Source organism: Miniopterus schreibersii, assembly GCF_964146895.1.
Source record: "Miniopterus schreibersii genome assembly, chromosome: 13".
Lineage (NCBI taxonomy): Eukaryota > Metazoa > Chordata > Mammalia > Chiroptera > Miniopteridae > Miniopterus > Miniopterus schreibersii.
In genome coordinates this window covers 55,547,598-55,565,096 of record NC_138113.1, presented here as the reverse complement: position 1 = coordinate 55,565,096, position 17,499 = coordinate 55,547,598, and the positions used below count along the sequence as shown (strand labels likewise).

The window sequence follows — 17,499 nt, the reverse complement described above, 5'->3', positions numbered from 1 at the left end:
GGAGTATTTATGTCACCCAACTCAAGGAGTTTGTAGCTTGGGGTGTTCCATTCAAGGAGACATGGTTGTCACCAGGTAATTTTATTTACTTCCAGCAAGTAAAGGAGAGGGATTCATATCCAAAGCTCTGTCTCTAAGGGAGGCTTAGCCATAGTTTATATTTGGTTAATTGCATGTTGATTTCTTTTTGCATTTGGCTACATTTACCCTTGGGTTCCCTCAAGCTTATCCTGTTTACAGCTCAGTCTGCAAAATACTGCTACATTTTAACATTTAGCAAGAACAGCATTTAGTAAGAACTGCCCACACCTAGGAGACCCTTGTTCTAACAGTTATCCCATGGAACTGAGCAATTGCTACAAATCAGATTTTGTTTGGTTTTTTACCAGCACATCTCTGTTTCCAGGGCAGAACAGTGAGAGGAAGGCCTTGCATAGCAGGAACCACCTGACTTGAATTTCAAAGCCCAAGTACGACTCTTCCTCATACACATTGGGCTAGCAAAAGCAGGGACTCTGGAAAGGGAAAGGATCCCATAGGACACAGTGGGGATCTTTCTTTGGCAGGAGGACAGGGGAGCAAGAAGAGCAGGTATAAATAATATTGGAAAGGAAGATCCTGCAAGGCCCTGAGGATTAGTACAAACCAAGAGTCACTGGTGCCCTGGTCAACCGTGACTTCCACGGCCGGTTATTCCCCAGCTGTCTCAGCCTCCGTCTGCACTTCTGGGCTTGTGCTAGTCCCCTGGGGCTGTAGTGTGTATAGGGCATCTTCCAGATTCCTGGTAGGTTCTGCAGTTGGTTTTCCTTCTGGCTCTGCCCACAAGGCCATCGCTAATGGTTGCTGGAAGTTGCTAGTGTCAACCGATGGTCAACGGTCATTGGTGCCAATTCAACGCTAACAGGTATCCCTAATGTGGGATGCAGTGAACAAGAAAACTTTTTTTCAGTGCAAAAGAATTCAATTGCAACATAGCACAGCTGTGAAAACAGTGCAGCCCTGTCCGGCCATAGGACTCTGTTCTGCATCTCAGTGCTCTGGTCCGCACAGCTGTGCTCTTCTCCTTGCAGGTCTACTTTGCACAGCGCTGATCTGCTCCCCTGTGCTTAGCTCTGCTCTGGCCTGCGTCATCCTGCTCTGGCCTGCACCCCTCTGCTCCCCTTCCTCCAGTGAGACATCTTCAGTGTTGTTTCAGCTCTGCCAGGGGAAGGCGCTCTTCAGTCTCTGTTGGAAAAGGAAAGCGTCCTTTCAGAATCAGTGGGAAGCAGGCTTATATGGACAGGAGGCCCTGGCCCTGGTCCCTGATTGGTCTGTCCAAGTTCACAGTTGGATTAGTCCAAAAGGCACCGTCCTGATTGCTCAGAATAGAGCTGCTCTGGTTGGCCAAAGCTGCACACCTCCGGGTGCCTGGGGAAAGCCTCAGTCCTGTTGGTTGAAACAGGCTTCGAAGAACTCTCCTAGGCGGGCTGGCCCCCATGGCAGGGGCAGAGCAGCAGGCGGGTTAGGGCAGGCCTTCCCCTGAAGGGCAGTGTGCAGGAGAGGGCCCTGTGTAGAAAAGGCGGCTAGGCTCTGGGGTTTTTTGTTGTTGTTTAAGTTTGAGCCCTATTAGTCACTGGGGGTATGTTCTTACTCAGGGTCCACCCTTACCTATCTTTAAAACAATAACCATACTCTCAGGTGAGGATTTTTAAAAAAGTAAAAAGAAAACTGCATGTTAGATGGAACAAGTAAATATTTCTATAAAAATATAAAAATAAATAAAACTTTTATTCTAAAGGGTAAAGACAAAGGCAAATAATATTATACCTTTTAATCAAAGCCATTATAATAATTTTCATCGGGAAGTCATCACCTCCCAGGAAGAACTTAGTCTGCACACTCATTGGACTTCCCTCTGCTTTCTCCTGCACAGATACTGACAATCCCAGTGTGTTTTCTGGCTGTTGATGGTTTGTCCCTACCCGTTTGTATTTTGAGGTTCATAAGGAAAGCATCGCCCCAAGTTTTGTTGTAAATGTTTTCTAGGAGTTTCTCATTTAGATATATAGATGCTTTGATTTTATGGGGAGATTGGGGAAATCCCAAAACTATGATACTATGGCACTACTAACATTCCAGGTCAATACCAAGTGTGTGTGTGCATATGTGTGTTCCAATTACTTTCTTAAAACAAATTTACTGATAGATAATTCACATGCCATGAAATTTACTATTTGAAGTGTATAATTCAATGGTGTTTAGTATATTCACAGACATTGCAATCATAACAACAGTCAATTTTGGAACATTTTATATCTGAAAATTTTTTTTTATTAAGGCATAATTGGTATACAATGGTATATTAGTGTCAGGTGTGCAGCATAGTAATTCAGCATTTATATACCATTCTCTGTGACCACCTCCTTAAGTCTAGTAACCATATGTCACCAAGCCAAGTTACAGTCAACATTATTGACTATATTGCCTGTGTTACACACTACATTTCTGTGGCATTTTTAGTTTATGACTGGAAGTTTGTACCTTCACCTTTTTCATCCATTCCCCCCACTCCCACCCCTCTGGCAAACTATCAGTTTGTTCTCTATTTCTATGAGTCTATTTTTGTTTTGTTTGTATATTCGTTTGTTTTAGATTCCACAGATAAGCAAAATCATATATTTGTCTTTCTCTGACTTATTTCACTCAGCATAATACCTTCTAGGTCCATCACTGTTGTTGCAAATGGCAAGTTTTTATTCTTTCTTATTTCTGAGTAATATGTACTGCTTCTTTATCCATTCATCTATCAATGAACGCTTAAGTTGGTTCCATATCTTAGCTATTGTAAATAATGTTACATTAAACATAGGGGTGCATATATCTTTTAAAATTAGTGTTTTGGGTTTCTTTGGCTAAATACCCGTAAGTGGAATTGCTCGGTTGTATGGTAGTTCTACTTTTAGGGACTTTTTTGTGTGCTTTTTTTATATTTATAATGTTTATTTATTTATTAATTAATTTTTTAAAAATGTATCTTAATTGTTGAAAGTATTAAAGATGTCCCCTTATTTTCCTCCCATTGATCCCCTCCACCCAGAATCTGCCACACCCCCAGGCCTTGCCCATACAATACCTATGTCCATGGGTTATGCATTAAGGCATAAAAGTTCTTTGATTAATCTCTCCCCACCCACTACCCAACCCCTACATTCCCTATGAGATTTGTCATTCTGTTCCATGCTTCTATGTGTCTGGACCTATTTTGTTCATCAGTTTATTTTGTTCATTATAAATTCCACAAATGACTGAGATCATGAGGTACTTGTCTATCTCTGACTGGCTTATTTCTCTTAGTATAATACTCTCCAGTTCCATCCATGCTGTCCTAAAAGGTAAGAGATCCTTTTTTACAGCTGCATAGCATTCCATGGTGTAAATGTGCCACAGCTTTTTTATCCACTCATCTACTGATGGGCACTTGGGCTGTTTCCACATCTTAGCTATTGTAAATTGCCCTGCTATGAACATAGGAGTGCATAAGTACTTTGTGATTGGTGTTTTGAGTTTCTTAGGTTATATTCCTAGAAGTGGGATCACTGGGTCAAATGGGAGTTACATATTTAAATTTTTGAGGAAACTCCATACTGTTTTCCACAGTGGCTGCAGCAGTCTGGATGCCCACCAGCAGTGTACTTTTCTCACCCTCGCCAGCACTTGTTGTTTGTTGACTTGTTAATGGTAGCCATGCTGTAAGGTGTGAGATGATATCTCATTGGCATTTTAATTTGCACCTCTCTGATGATGAGTGACATTGAGCATTTTTTTTATATGTCTCTTGGCCATCTATCTCTTTGGAGAAGTGTCTATTTAGGTCCTTTCACAGTTTTTTAATTGGGTTGTTTGTCTTCCTTTTGTTCAGTTGTATGAGTTCTTTCTTTTCTTTTCTTTTCTTTTAAAATGTGATGGGTTTATTTTATTTTACTCTGATGCAAAACCAAAGATTCCACTACAGCACAAAGACCAATATATTAAAAGGTCATGGAAAAGTGGTGTGAGACATGCAGGACGTGATGTATAAACCAGAGGGTTGGGCCATTTTCTTTATAACACGACACTACACTGTCACTGAGGAACACGTTTAAAATAATACTCTGGAACTGAACTGAAATGTGGCACACACATGACAACTTCCAGGCATACCTCCAAGGACCTCCCTTAGGATGCACTTGCCATCTCTAGACTTCAGTGTGGGGAGGATTACCATTCTTTGGAAGAATAAAAAGTTCACACTTTTGAAATTTCAGAGAAGAATTTTAAGGCCAAAACATAGTGGTTTCATATTTCTTCACCTCTAGGGAGAAATGTGAGGCTTTATTCAAAATTGCATTAAGCTTCTAGTTCAAATCCCATCCCAACCTTGTGACCTCCTGCATTGAAGTTTTCATCGATTAAAGCTGATAAGGTCAGTTTGACTCCTGGTTGAAGAGCCTGAGCATAACCCAATGCAATCAGGCTGGCATTATTTTTTAGCAGATAGAGAAGTTCTACACCCCAACTTGTATTTAGCAGTGATGCCAAAACGGGTGTTGTTACTGCCAGCTGTCCAAGCAAGGTTTATTGATGTTTCAATCTTCTCATTAACCTTCTGGTAGATAGACCCTCCAAATTAAGTGCCATCATTCACATGAGTGTGCAGCTAGAAGTCTGCAGCCTTGTAACCAGGGCGAAATTATTCTGTGACAGTTTGAATTTGGCTGTGTCAAAACTCATCTGATAGCCAGCAAGCCAACCTTCAAAGGCTAACACAGCCCAGCCATAAATGGTTGGGCCAGCAAAATCTATGTCAACATTACTGCCAAGACTGAAACAATCCCATTTATAGGAGGCCTTCAATTTCCCACTCTTTTTTCCTGTGTTTGGTACAAATAGGGTATCAAGCAAGTTTATACAGGCAAAAAAATGAAACTAGACCACCAAGTTTCACCATACACAAAAATAAACTCAAAATGGATAAAAGACTTAAACGTATGTCATGAAACCATAACAATCCTGGAAGAAAACATAGGCAGTAAAGTCACAGACATCTCACTTAGTGGAATTTTCACTGATACATCTCCTAGGGCAAGAGAAACAAAAGAAAAAATAAACATATGGGACTACACCAAACTAAAAAGCTTCTGCACAGCAAAAGAAAACAGCCTCAAAATACAAAGGAACCCCACGGTCTGGGAAAACATATTTGCCAAGGATGTATCTGATAAGGGGCTAGTTTCCAAAGTGTACAAAGAACTCAAACTACTCAGCAAGAGGAAGACAAACAACCCAATTAAGAAATGGGCAAAGGACCTGAATAGTCACTTCTCCAAAGAAGACATACAGATGGCCAAAAGACATATGAGAAAATGCTCAACATCGGTAATCATCAGAGAGATGCAAATTAAAACCACAATGAGGTATCACTTCATATCTGCCAGGATGTCTCCATCAAAAAAAATCAACAAACGATTCATCCTGGTGAGAATGTGGAGAAAGGGGACCCTAGTGCACTGCTGGTGGGAATGCAGACTGGTGCAACCACGATGGAAAACAGTATGGAGGTTCCTCAAAAAATTAAAAATGGAGCTGCCTTTGGACCCAGTGATCCCACTTCTCGTAATATATCCTAAGAATGCTGAAACACTAATCAGAAAGAATATATGCACCCCATGTTCATAGCAGCACAATTTACAATAGCTAAGATGTGGAAACAGCCCAAGTGGCCATCAGTAGATGAGTGGATAAAAAAGCTGTGGGACATTTACACCATGGAATACTACGCAGCTGTAAAGAAGAAGGATCTCGTACCCTTTGGGACAGTATGGATGGACCTGGAGAAAATTATGCTAAGTGAAATAAGCCAGGCAGAGAAAGACAAACATCACATGATCTCACTTATACATGGAATCTAAAGAACTTAATAAACTGGTGAACAGAATAGATTCAATGACATAAAAGTATAGATCAGACTAACGAATGTCAGAGGAGGGGGGTGGATGGAGGGGGAGAGAGTAACCAAAGAATTTATATGCGTATATGCACAACCCAAGTACACGGACGATGGTGGGGAGAGGGACTGGAGAGGGGGAGGGGATGGGATGGAATGGGTCATTGGTGAAAAAAAAGGACATTTGTAATATTTTAAACAAAAATAAACAACAAAACAATAAAGTGAATGGAACCCCCCCCCAAAAAAAAAAAGTTACTCCTTCTTTTTCCAACTGCAAGTTTCTGTAAGCCTGGATTGCATTCATCTACTTCAACCAAAATAATACATTGAAACAAATTAAATACAGGAATAGAAGTTCTGGTCAAGATTGCAGCATAGGTAAATGCGGTACATGGAACCTACCACAACCACATCAAAATTATAACTAAACTGGAGAACAACCATCTTTCAGAACCTAAGTCCTACAACTAAGGACTTAGGATATAAAGAAGAAGCAACACTAAGACTACTAGGAGGGGCAGAGACACCGAATGCAGTGGTGTGCTGGATAAAATCTGGAGGGATAGCTTGGCTGTGAAGGTACCCCTAAGCCAGGAGGTCCCAGCCCCACACCAGGCCCCCCAGCCCAGGATTCCATTGCCAGGAAGAGAACTCCCCAGAACTCCTGGCTGTGAAAACCAGTGGGGATTGTGGCTGAGTGAGATGGAGGCTGCTGGAGTCCTAGGCAGTTCCTCTTAAAGGGCCAGCACATGGACTTACTCAGACTCACTCCCTTTGAGCTCCAGCACTGGGGCAGCGGCTTGAAAGGTACCAGGGACATACAGGGAGGTACTAAATTGTCTGGCATCAGAGCTGGAGGGGCAGCTTTCTCCCAGACAGAAGTTGGGGCAGAGGCTGTTGTTCCTTTTCTGAGATGTTCCCACAGAGCTGAAAGGCGGGAGCCATACCTCTTTCCATTAACCTGTCTCACATTGTTTGCCCCATCTGGTGATTCCTGGAGACCCTGCTCCACCCAAGCCATTTCCAATGGCTTTTCCATATAAATGGCTTCTCTTGCTTAATGCTTCTGACTTTCCTAATCTTTCAAACAAGCAACATCTGGCCTTTGTATGCCCTGTACTACTTGCTAAGTGGCCCCAGACCCTGCATTAGTGGCCCCCAGTCTTGGTTTGCAGCTTGGCCTCCCCTGGGCACCTCAAAGCCCAGAACAAGTAGCAGCCATCTGCAGATTTCTCTGTAGCTAGTGCCAGGTGGTCCCAGGCATGGCACAAGCAGTGGCTGACCTTGCACATCCAGGGGGGCCCCAGAGCCAGGGCACTCAACAGATAGCTTCAGAACATGCTGGATTACAACTCTACCACCTCCATAAGTGACATACTCAAAGGGAAGACTCAGGGGGCACCAAAGCCCCAATGAAGGAAATCCTGGTCCATTGGATGGGACCCTGCACAGCATCTCTTCCTCTATAGTTGCAGCTGTTCCTTGCAGCCAATGGGCCTGGCTTCAATCTTTGTCAGTGACATGCCAAAGCAATCAAGGCTTAACTACAACACAATGGGCACACCTAGAGCACTCAGCTCAGTTGACTGGGGAGGCTGCAGCACTGGACCCTACAGGACATCTACTACAGAGACCACTCTACCAAGTCTGGGAGATGTAGCAGCTCTACTACCTAAATACATAGAAACAAACACAGGGAAGCAGCCAAAATTAGGAAACAAAGAAACAGGTCCCAAATGAAAGACAGAAGAAATCTCCAGAAAAAGAACTAAATGAAATGGAGGAAAGCTAACTACCAGATGCAGAGTTCATAACAATGGTTATAAGGATGCTTGAGAAACTTAGTGAGAACTTCAAAAGCACACACACAAAATATATCAAACATATGGAAGCCATAAAAAAGGACCAGTCAGAAATGAAGGATACACAAACTGAAATGAAGACTAAATTACAGGCAATCAACTGTAGAGTAGACAAGCCAAAGAATCAGCAATTTGGAATATAAAGAAGCAGAAAAACACCCAATCAGAACAGCAAAAAGAAAAAAGAATACAAAAAAATGAAGACAGTATAAAGAGTCTGTGGGACAACTTCAACCAGCTCACATTTGCATCATGGGAGTGTCAGAAGGAGAACAGAGAGAGCAAGAATTTGAAAACCTATTTGAAAAAATGACATAAAATTTTCCTAACGTGGTGAAGGAACCAGACATATAAGTCCAGGAAGTGCAGAGAGTCCCAAACAAGATGAACCCAAAGAGGCCCACAGCAAGACATATCATAATTAAAATGCCAAAGGTTAAAGACAAAGAGAGAATCTTAAAGCAGCAAGAGAAAAGCAGTTAGTTACCTACAAGGGAGTTCCCATAAGAGTGTCAGCTGTTTCTAAACAGAAACTTTGCAGGCCAGAAGGGAGTTGCAAGAAATATCCAAAGTGATGAAAAGCAAGGACCTACAACCAAGATTACTCTACCCAGCAAAGCTATCATTTAGAATCAAATGACAGATAAAAAGCTTCTCAGACAAGAAAAAGCTAAAGGAGTTCATCACCACCACACCAGTATTACATGAAATATTGAAGGGTCTTCTTTAAGAAGAAGAAGGAATAAAAGATCATAAATATGACTAATAAAGAGTCATAAAAAAGAATGAAATCTTACCATTTGCAACAGTATGGATGGCCCTAGAGGGTATTATGCTAAGTGAGATAACGCAGTCAGAGAAAGACAAATACCATATGATTTCACTTATCTGTGGAATCTAAAGAACAATATGAATGAACAAACAAAACAGACACAGACTCATAGATACAAAGAGCAGACTGATGGGTGGCAGAAGGAAGGAGGGTTGGAAGCCTGGGTGAAAACGGTGAAGGAACTGAGAAATACAGATTGATAATTACAAAAGTCATGGAGATGTAATGTACAGCATAGGATAGGTAGTTATTAATATTGTAATAACTATGTATGGTGTCAGGTGGGTACTGGAAATATCAGGAGGAACACTTTTTAAAGTATAGGATTGTCTAACAATGATTCTGTACACCTGAAACCAATATATAATAATAATGAATATAAACTGTAATTGGAAAAAAAAAGAAAAAAAGAAATGCAGGAAAAGATATAGGAAAACAGCTATTAAAGAGATTTGAAAAAAATATAAGACAATGTCTTTTATCTCACTAATTTTTTTATTTTGAAAATGTACTTATTGTCACACAAATACATTTTTTATGTGGACTTGTCGAAGATTTATTCTTTTAAAATACAAATTAATAGTATACGTTTTAAAAATGTCTCAGTTTTAATCTCAATTATGGTAGCTATTGACAGGTATACTCTACATAAACAAAAGCTCTTTGGAATCCCAAATAATTTTTGAGAGTGGAAAGGGTTCCTGGGACCAAGGCATTTGAAAACCTGCTCTGATAGATGCAAAGAGGGTGGCGACAGGGAGTGCTGTGTCTCCCCCCAGGGTTTGGCCGTTTAGAAGAAAGAGGCTGATTTGAATGGCAGTCAGCATGGATGAGGGGCCAACCCTGGGAGAGTTATACATTTCCCTATTGGCTGAAGCAAGGCTCTAACGTTATGAGTCGAAATGGGCTTGTTAGAGGCCCACACGCCCATTTTCTTCAAGAGAAGTTACCGGCACAAAATAAATACACATTCAAACATTTCTAACTACAGAATGGAAAGAATGCTGCTCCTAATAGGCCGTGTCCTTGTCTCCCTGACTGTTAGATGCATTTGCTCGTTAGTGCTACACATATAACATATTTTCCTCAAGATTTCACTAGTTGGAAACTTTTGGAGATTTCTGGAGTCCCTTCAGTCTTCCCTCCCCACTGGAGTGGGCTGCAGCCCGGGCTTGTGCATGTTCCCTCCCCAGCACTGAGCTGGGCGCTCAGTGGGTCTGCAGAACACGGCTGCCAACCGAGTGGATAAACAGAGCTGCAATGCTATTCAGGATGAAGATGTTAGGCGTATTTGTCACTTAATGTTTATTTTGCATGTCATTTCCCCCATTCAGGGGTTGCTGCTTTTGGGAACACAGAGCCCAGTCTCCCACAAGCCAAGACTCAGCTGGAAATTTCTGAGCCCTGGTCTTGGAGATAGGAGGCTGGGCATCTGGTCTGGGTTCTGCCCCTAATTAGCTGTGCCTTTTGGTCCCTTTCATTAGATGAAGATAGAAAATTAGATGGACATGTGTTCTCTGGATACAGGAACAACCACACAAACATTTTGACAGCTTGCTTATCTGAAGTGCTATAGTGCCTGGGTTGTGAATTGGCCTTTAGAAAGGCTTATATTTCAAAGTTGAGAGTCAGGGTAAATTTTAAACACCATTGACTTTTGCCTGCATTTTCTAAGCAGTAAGTAAGTATTGTTGAGAAGCAAAATAAGACCACAGTGGGACTGAGAAACTCCAATGTGTCTCACCTTGCCTTCAACCAATGAGATTTCTGTAGTCAGGTTACAGGTGTGTATTGATCACTATGTGCCCAGGTGCCAGGACTGCAGCCGAGCCTGCTGGGTTCACTGGGTGAGCAGATTCTGCAAGGGCCTCACCTTCCCTGGAACTGTTTCCTTGTTTCTAAAGAAAAACTTAGAAAGCTTGCTGCTCAAGAACGTGCCCAGGTTCAAACATCTGTGATTTTCACAAGCCAAGGAAACATTTCTCTGCTTCTCCTTTAACAACGTATTGAAATCTTGGGTAATGGAATTTAAATATTTTGAGATTAGACTAGATTTGAGTCCTGCAAAACTCTGCACTTTCTCAGAAGATGAACAATGAGATACTTCAGTAATGGGGGAAAGAACAAAAATTTTGGCAAGTCTGAAGATCCGTGTTGTGCATGGTTGCCTCAGCACCGAGTCATCTCCAGGCAGGACACATCGGGTCTTGTCCTCAGCTCTGAAGCTCATCCTGTTCTTTACTCATTGCTCCATTTGAGGGGCTGAGTGATCTTCATGCTTGCAGTTCCCTACTTAGCCCCATGCAATGACTTGACTGGAAAAGGCCTTTTATAAATCAATTATTTTTAAGTCCTACTATTTTATGAGCTGCTGGGACACCATGGATGAGGCTGATCATTAGTCTTGATGGCGAAGCAAAGCAAAGCGCTCTGTGTTCTCACGAGCCCCTCCCCCCCTTCCTTCTTGGATGGCTTTGCTAGGCTCTGCCCTGCTTCCCATGGCATTTAGGATCCAAGATCAGAACATTTTTGAAGCAGCATAAGAAGTTATGAAGTAAGGCATGAGAGCAAAGGGCTCCTGACTTGATGGAGCCAGGAAAGAATCTAGTTTCCAGAGACTGGTTTGTCACTGGCTTAAAATAAAAAAGTTCAGTACAAAGAATGTCGTTGACTCCCAGGGTCGACTCAAGTCTGTTCGGTGAAGTAGCTGAGCTTTTGAGGTCTCCGGAGGGAGATGAGTTCTGCAGACCTGAACCAACTTCACTGTTTTGAAAGGACGCAAACCTGAGGCTGGCACACAGAAGGGGAATTTTCTCCACCTTTTAAAGAGAAAAATGTTCTCCTTTGAAGTAGCATGTGATCCCCTTTAGGCCCCAGTCCCCTTAGTTCAATGCCAACATTTTTCCTGTTTATTTTCTTTTTGAACTTTAATGTTTAGATGATACCACCTACTGTTGAAGGACATGAACTGTGTTTTCTCTGTCTTTGTGTTCCTGGTTAGTCCAATATATATGGTACCTGGGAAGCTCTTAAAAAAATGCCAAAGTATCCTGGCCGGTGTGGGTCAGTGGTTGAGCTCTGACCCCTGCACCGAGAGGTCACTGCTTCGATTCCTGGTCAGGGCATGAGCCTGGGTTTCGGGCTTGATCCCCAGTAGGGGGCGTGCAGGAGGCAGCCCATTGATGCTGATTCTCTTCCACTGATGTTTCCCTCTCTCTCTTCCTGTCTCTCTAAAATTGATGAAAACATACTTAAAAGACTTCTGGCTCTGTTTTCTAATATGGTGGCCCTTGTTTTACTGAAAGGAAACACATGAGCAGTGTGGAATTTGGGCAGACATAGACTCCTGATAACTTCCAGGTGTTAATTACAGAGCAAAAGCTGTTCACTCAGGTAACAGGATTCTGTAGAAAAAACTTAGCCTGTCTTACAACCAAGCTACGTAGCTTCGTTAGAACAACAACAAAATAATTGTTGCCGCTCACTGAGGGAGGTACAGCCTTTCCTGGAAGTAGCTCCTCTTCATCCATTTATCAAAGATTTAATGAGCACCGACTGTGTGCCAGGAACTCTGATGGGTTCTGAGAATATAAAGTTAAGTAAGACATGATTCTTTCCCCTCAAATTAGGGTGATGTATTAGGGTTGAAGATTTAGGAATTTAAAAAGTGCCCAATTAAATTTATTTTAGAATATTTATAATATAGTATAAACCCCATGCATATTTATATTAATTTTTTTTCTAGTGTATGTGAAATTCAAATTTAACTGGGCATCTTCTACTTTATTCTGTATTCCAGTGGCACCCACTGTAACGGTCACATGAATAGACTGTTGTCTGAGTTCAGGGGACAGGCCCAAATTCTGCCTGAGGGAGCCAGGAAAAATTTCTCAGTCATATTCAAACAATAGGTATCAACTCACTTGATCTCCCACAGTACTTACTATTCTGTCATTTTCAGATGAGGAAACAGCCAGAGGTTAAGTGACCTGCTGTGCTGGGGTTGATCGCAGGCAACCTCAGTTCTTAGCCCTCACTGAACTATCCTGCTGCTCCAAGTCACCTGGCAGAACAATGTGTCCGTGTTACTTGCCATTCGAAGCATTTTTGTGTCTGTCAGCTTAAATCCCTCACATGACACATGGAGGGACTGAGAAACTCAGTGCCAAGACACCAGCCTCCGGGCAGTGAGATGGATGTATTCACCCAGCATGTGATTCCCGAGCCCTGCACGCCTCGCAGCAACCTTGTAAGACCTGCTTGCTGCTGTTCCCCACTTGTGCAAATGGGGACACAGAAAGTAGGTAAATTTCCTTTCATGACAAGTTTGTTATCTTAGCCATGCCTGGGACTCCTAGGCGAGGCCCCAACCCTACAGCAGCTCTGCCTGGTGGGTGCCTGTTTTTCTTTCAATAAAGTTCAGGCAAATGGAGGTAAATCAAACTACGACGTGGAGATCTTAATATTCATCAAAGTATAGACTCTCCTTCTTTTAGGCCTTTAAAAAAGAAAAATGACCTTCCTAGTGGAAGAAAGCATGGTGCAGGGCCTGGGTGTCACCCTTGAGTGGCCATCAGGTTCCCCTGGGAGGCTGACCCCACCCACAGTGTTTCTGAGTCAGCAGGTCTGGGGCCCTGAGAATGTGTTTCTGACCAGTTCTCGGGCTCTGCTGCTGCTGCTGGCCTGTGGGCCAGACTGGGAATGAGACAAACTCGAGCAGGGCAACGAACCTGTGAAGTCGGAAAGCCCGGGTCTGATTCCCAGCTTTTAGCTGTGAACTTGCCAACTTACGCAGCCTGACTGAGTCTCCGGTTCTTCATGTTACAGGCTTTTGGAGCCTTTCTGAGGGTTAAATGGCATATCGTTGATGCTAATTAGTCTGCCCTTCCTCCTTTGGGGACAGCACAGCTGTGGGTGCACGTGGGCAGTGGGCAGTGGAGTGCCCATGCTGACTGCCTTGCCTGCCTTTCTCTGAGGAAAGGAGCCATTAGACGTCATCCCTGACTGACCGGTGGTGGGGGAAGTAGAGAAATCTTTGGCCTGTTGCTCAGCCTGGAGGAGAGTCCCAGGGTGGCTGGGGTTGCACTGTGTCCCTGCAGGAAGTCCCTGGGAGGTAAGACACTACACTCTTGTCTGGGTTTCCTGGGAGCAGATTTAGAGACAAGGTGCAAACAGTTGTTTTCTGGGGTGACCCTAGGGAACCTGGCAGGAGAGTGGGGCCGGCTGGGCAGGGCCGGCGGGTTCTGGGCTCAGGACAGCTCAGGGGCCACTGCTCGGCACTGGCACTGGCAGGAGGAGTTGCAGCAGCGTGGGGGGACTGTCATCCCTGCTGACACCAGAGCCTTCCCAGCAACATTTCCGCCGAGCACATCGTGGGAAGGCAGCACTTCTCTGTTGTCCCCAGTTGTTCCCTCAGCTGTCAGCACCTCTCACATCCTGTCCTTGCCGGACTCAGCTTTTCCCCAAAGGCGGGCGATCCCTCCCGCGCCCTCTGCCGCTCCCTGTCGTGGCTGCGGGCAGCTGTCTCACAGAGATCTGGGGGTGGGGACTCCTCTGGGTCCCCCGGGCCCTCTGGGAGGATGATGGCACATCTGCAGCAGCCATGCCCACCCCACGCACCACGTCTTGTCTTTTTTTAAAAAGTTATTTATTTATTTATTAAATTTATCTTTCTTGTTGAAAGCATTACAGATTTCCCTTTTCCATCACATCTTTCCCATGGGGCTTGGCCTCGTGTTTATTATTGCTGAACTAAGGTACATATATTTCACTATCTTTTCATCACCACAGCCTGTTCCTGTCACTTGAAAATGTGCCACATTTTTGTCTACGTAACATGTATGTACAACTTCGGTGTGTGGGTCTCTCACGTCTCTTGGGCGCACGCCTAGGAGTGACATTGCCGGGTCACACAGTAACTCTATGTCAAACTGGTTTTCCAAAGCTGTGGCACCATTTTTACTTTCCTACTAGTATGTCCTGAGGGTTCTAATATCTGATACAGAGCTGAGCAAAGGCAGGCTTACAGGTGTTGGCTTGGGAAAGACATTCAGGTTACCATTAATACAAGAGCTTCCTGAGCTCAAAAGGGGGTCACAAGGGCACAGGAGACCTACCGCCGCCCACGCCTGTTTCCACATCTTCCCCAATATTTCTTATTATGTGTCTTTTTCATCACAGCCAGTATAACACATATGAATTGGTAGCTGTTTGTGAAATTAAAACCACCAATTCCCATTCCTCAGAGATTAAAATTCTATTACACACAAAAATCTCAATTCTTTTACTTGTAAATACAGGGTTTTCTTAAAAATTTTCCCTTTTAACTGATTCATTAGAACGCTTTGTCTTTCAACTGACATACATAGTGAATATAAGAAATTCCAAGTTCCAAATAATATTCCAAGTTTTGGACATGAAGAATTGGACCTGATGAAACAGTCACCATCAAGCCAGCAGGGCAAGGTGACAGAAACCTGAAACAGTAAGAAAACTAAGGTTACCAATAAACATTAAACGCGGGGAGAGGTGTCAGCTCCATTCACCTGTAAATGGTTTATGCCCTTTCACATAAACCTGGGTGTGACAGCATGTAGATATTTTTAAAACTGATTTTTATGTTTACTTGTTAAGTTTTGCATTTAAAAAACTAGTGTTCTCCAGCCACTATCTTAAACATAACATGCAGACATTTCTTTCCAGATTTGGTCATGGGTGAATCAAGGATTCTTATCATGGTTCTATCATAAGTTCAATTTCAAAGTTAAAAATTAAAATGAAAGCATTGTATTTGGCCTCATAAACTTAGTTTGCTGGAACGTGGTGCTTAGAAGGTCAGGGTCACGTGTTCCTTGTCCATGAAGTACATGTAAGCTATTCCCTAAGTAATTATGAGTGTGATGTGACACTGACCCAAAATTCCCGGGACATTTCTGGACACTTTCTTATAGAGAAAGCCAAACTACCACCACCACTTTCCTAACTTCCTTCCTTCCTTCCTTCCTTCCTTCCTTCCTTCCTTCCTTCCTTCCTTCCTTCCTTCCTTCCTTCCTCCTTCCTCCATCCATCCATCCATCCATCCATCCATCCATCCATCCATCCATCCATCCATCCATCCATCCAAGTAAAGGTCTTTTAAAGGAAACAAAAAGCAGATGGACTGGACTCATCTGAACCAATGACTTGAAATTTAAAATTTTAACTTTGTGTTAAAGGGAAATACCTTTCCCTTCACTTACCCTTTCCTTGGAGAGGCTAAGTAAAACAAGTACTCTACCTAGGTCCCAGAGGGTGAGAAACATCATTTGCATATATAAGATAAATTTATACTAATCATAGTTCTTTGTAAACAGAACTAAAATGAAAGGCTTCAGACACACCTTGGTCAATTTTCCTGAGATGAACCTTGTGAATACCCCTTCCCTTCCCTTCTGCTCATTCCAGTCCCTCTCCAGGGACAACCACATCCCTCTTTCCTGCCTATAAAATCCCCCCCATCCTTCAAGGTCTAGGTTCTCTTCTCCAAAACCTTCCTGAGCCTGTAATTAATTTCTCCCTCCTCTGAGCCTGAAGTTAATTTCTGCCTCCTCTGAGCCTCCGCCGGGCTTGGAGTCCCATAGCTGCTATGTTCTGCCACTGGGACAGTTCCCAGCAGCGCCCACCCCGCAGTGTGCTCTGAGGGTTACAGGAGGGGGTGCCCCAGGTTAGAGCTGCAGAAACACAGGCCATGTTACATGTGCACAGGCTTCTCCTCTAGCCCCATGTCAGTTCCCACAGTACCTAGGAAGAATGCCTTGCACCTCACAGGTGCTCAACTTCATTCAACAAAGGAACAAACAGTTCATCTTTGCATCTGAGACGATATTAGAAAACTGCACCCTAAACACCTCACACACACAGACCGGGCACTCAGAACTGGGAAGCATCGTGCAAACACAAACAGCAGGAGCTTCAAGGACCACAGGGACTTCCAGGACTTGTGTTCTAGACACGTGTGGACACACACAGCACACAGCTTGGGGGCCGCGCCTCTGCCACACCCGGTGCCCTCTCACTGAACCTCTGTCTTGCTTTCAGATCTTCTGATGCCACAGAGGGTTAATGCCGGTTCTTAGGGGGCAGTGACACTGGAACTCGTGTGGCAGGGAAGAAATACTAAGGCAAGGAAAAGTTGGAGGAAGAAAAATTAAATGAAACACACTACAGACAACTAATCTTATCAGAAGAACACAGACAACTTCTCCGTCCCTGCCCCGTGGGACTGACACAGTGCTCTGACACCACCGGCCTCACTGCGGTCCCTTTCATTCCGGTCTTGAAGGTCCCTGGGCGGGATGTCCCAGTCCCCTAGGCCTCACCCTTGATTTCATCTGAAGAAAGCAGGGCTCTCATTAACACAGTGGGAGCTTTCATTTCTCAAAAACACTTCCTAAATGTTATCTTTTTGTTTTCATCAGAGAGCATTTTTTATAATTGAACTCTGAAGTCCAATGAATTAGATGATTCATAGGAATCATAATTTTGTCGAGTCAGAAACATGAGTCAAAGTGCTCAAAGAACATTGAATAATCTAAAGATTATAAACGAAATCCATATTTTCTGTGCTAAACATAATTATGTAGTTTCAGAAACACACTTCAACAGCCTCGCCTCAGAGATTAGTTGCATCCCACCTGACGGGTAAAAGAAGCTCCTGTTTCATTCCATTCACTCAGCAGATGACTCACCCGGGAGGAAAGGTCCATGTTTGGGGCTTTTTAGGTTGCCCTGTGGCTCTGACTACAAGAAGATTGCTCAAAACTGAAATGACATTTTCCCATTTGAAATCATGTGGAAAGCTC

At 43.3% G+C, this 17,499-nt stretch overlaps 1 pseudogene across 1 annotated transcript; it reads right to left on the bottom strand.

The window, feature by feature from the left end:
• Window positions 1-4,365: 4,365 nt before the first annotated feature.
• On the bottom strand, window positions 4,366-17,403 carry LOC308566288 (non-selective voltage-gated ion channel VDAC3 pseudogene; annotated as a pseudogene). The gene is made up of 2 exons: window positions 17,386-17,403; window positions 4,366-4,944 (listed from the first exon to the last, which is right to left on the bottom strand). The product of its transcript is annotated as a non-selective voltage-gated ion channel VDAC3 pseudogene (transcript).
• Window positions 17,404-17,499: the final 96 nt, after the last annotated feature.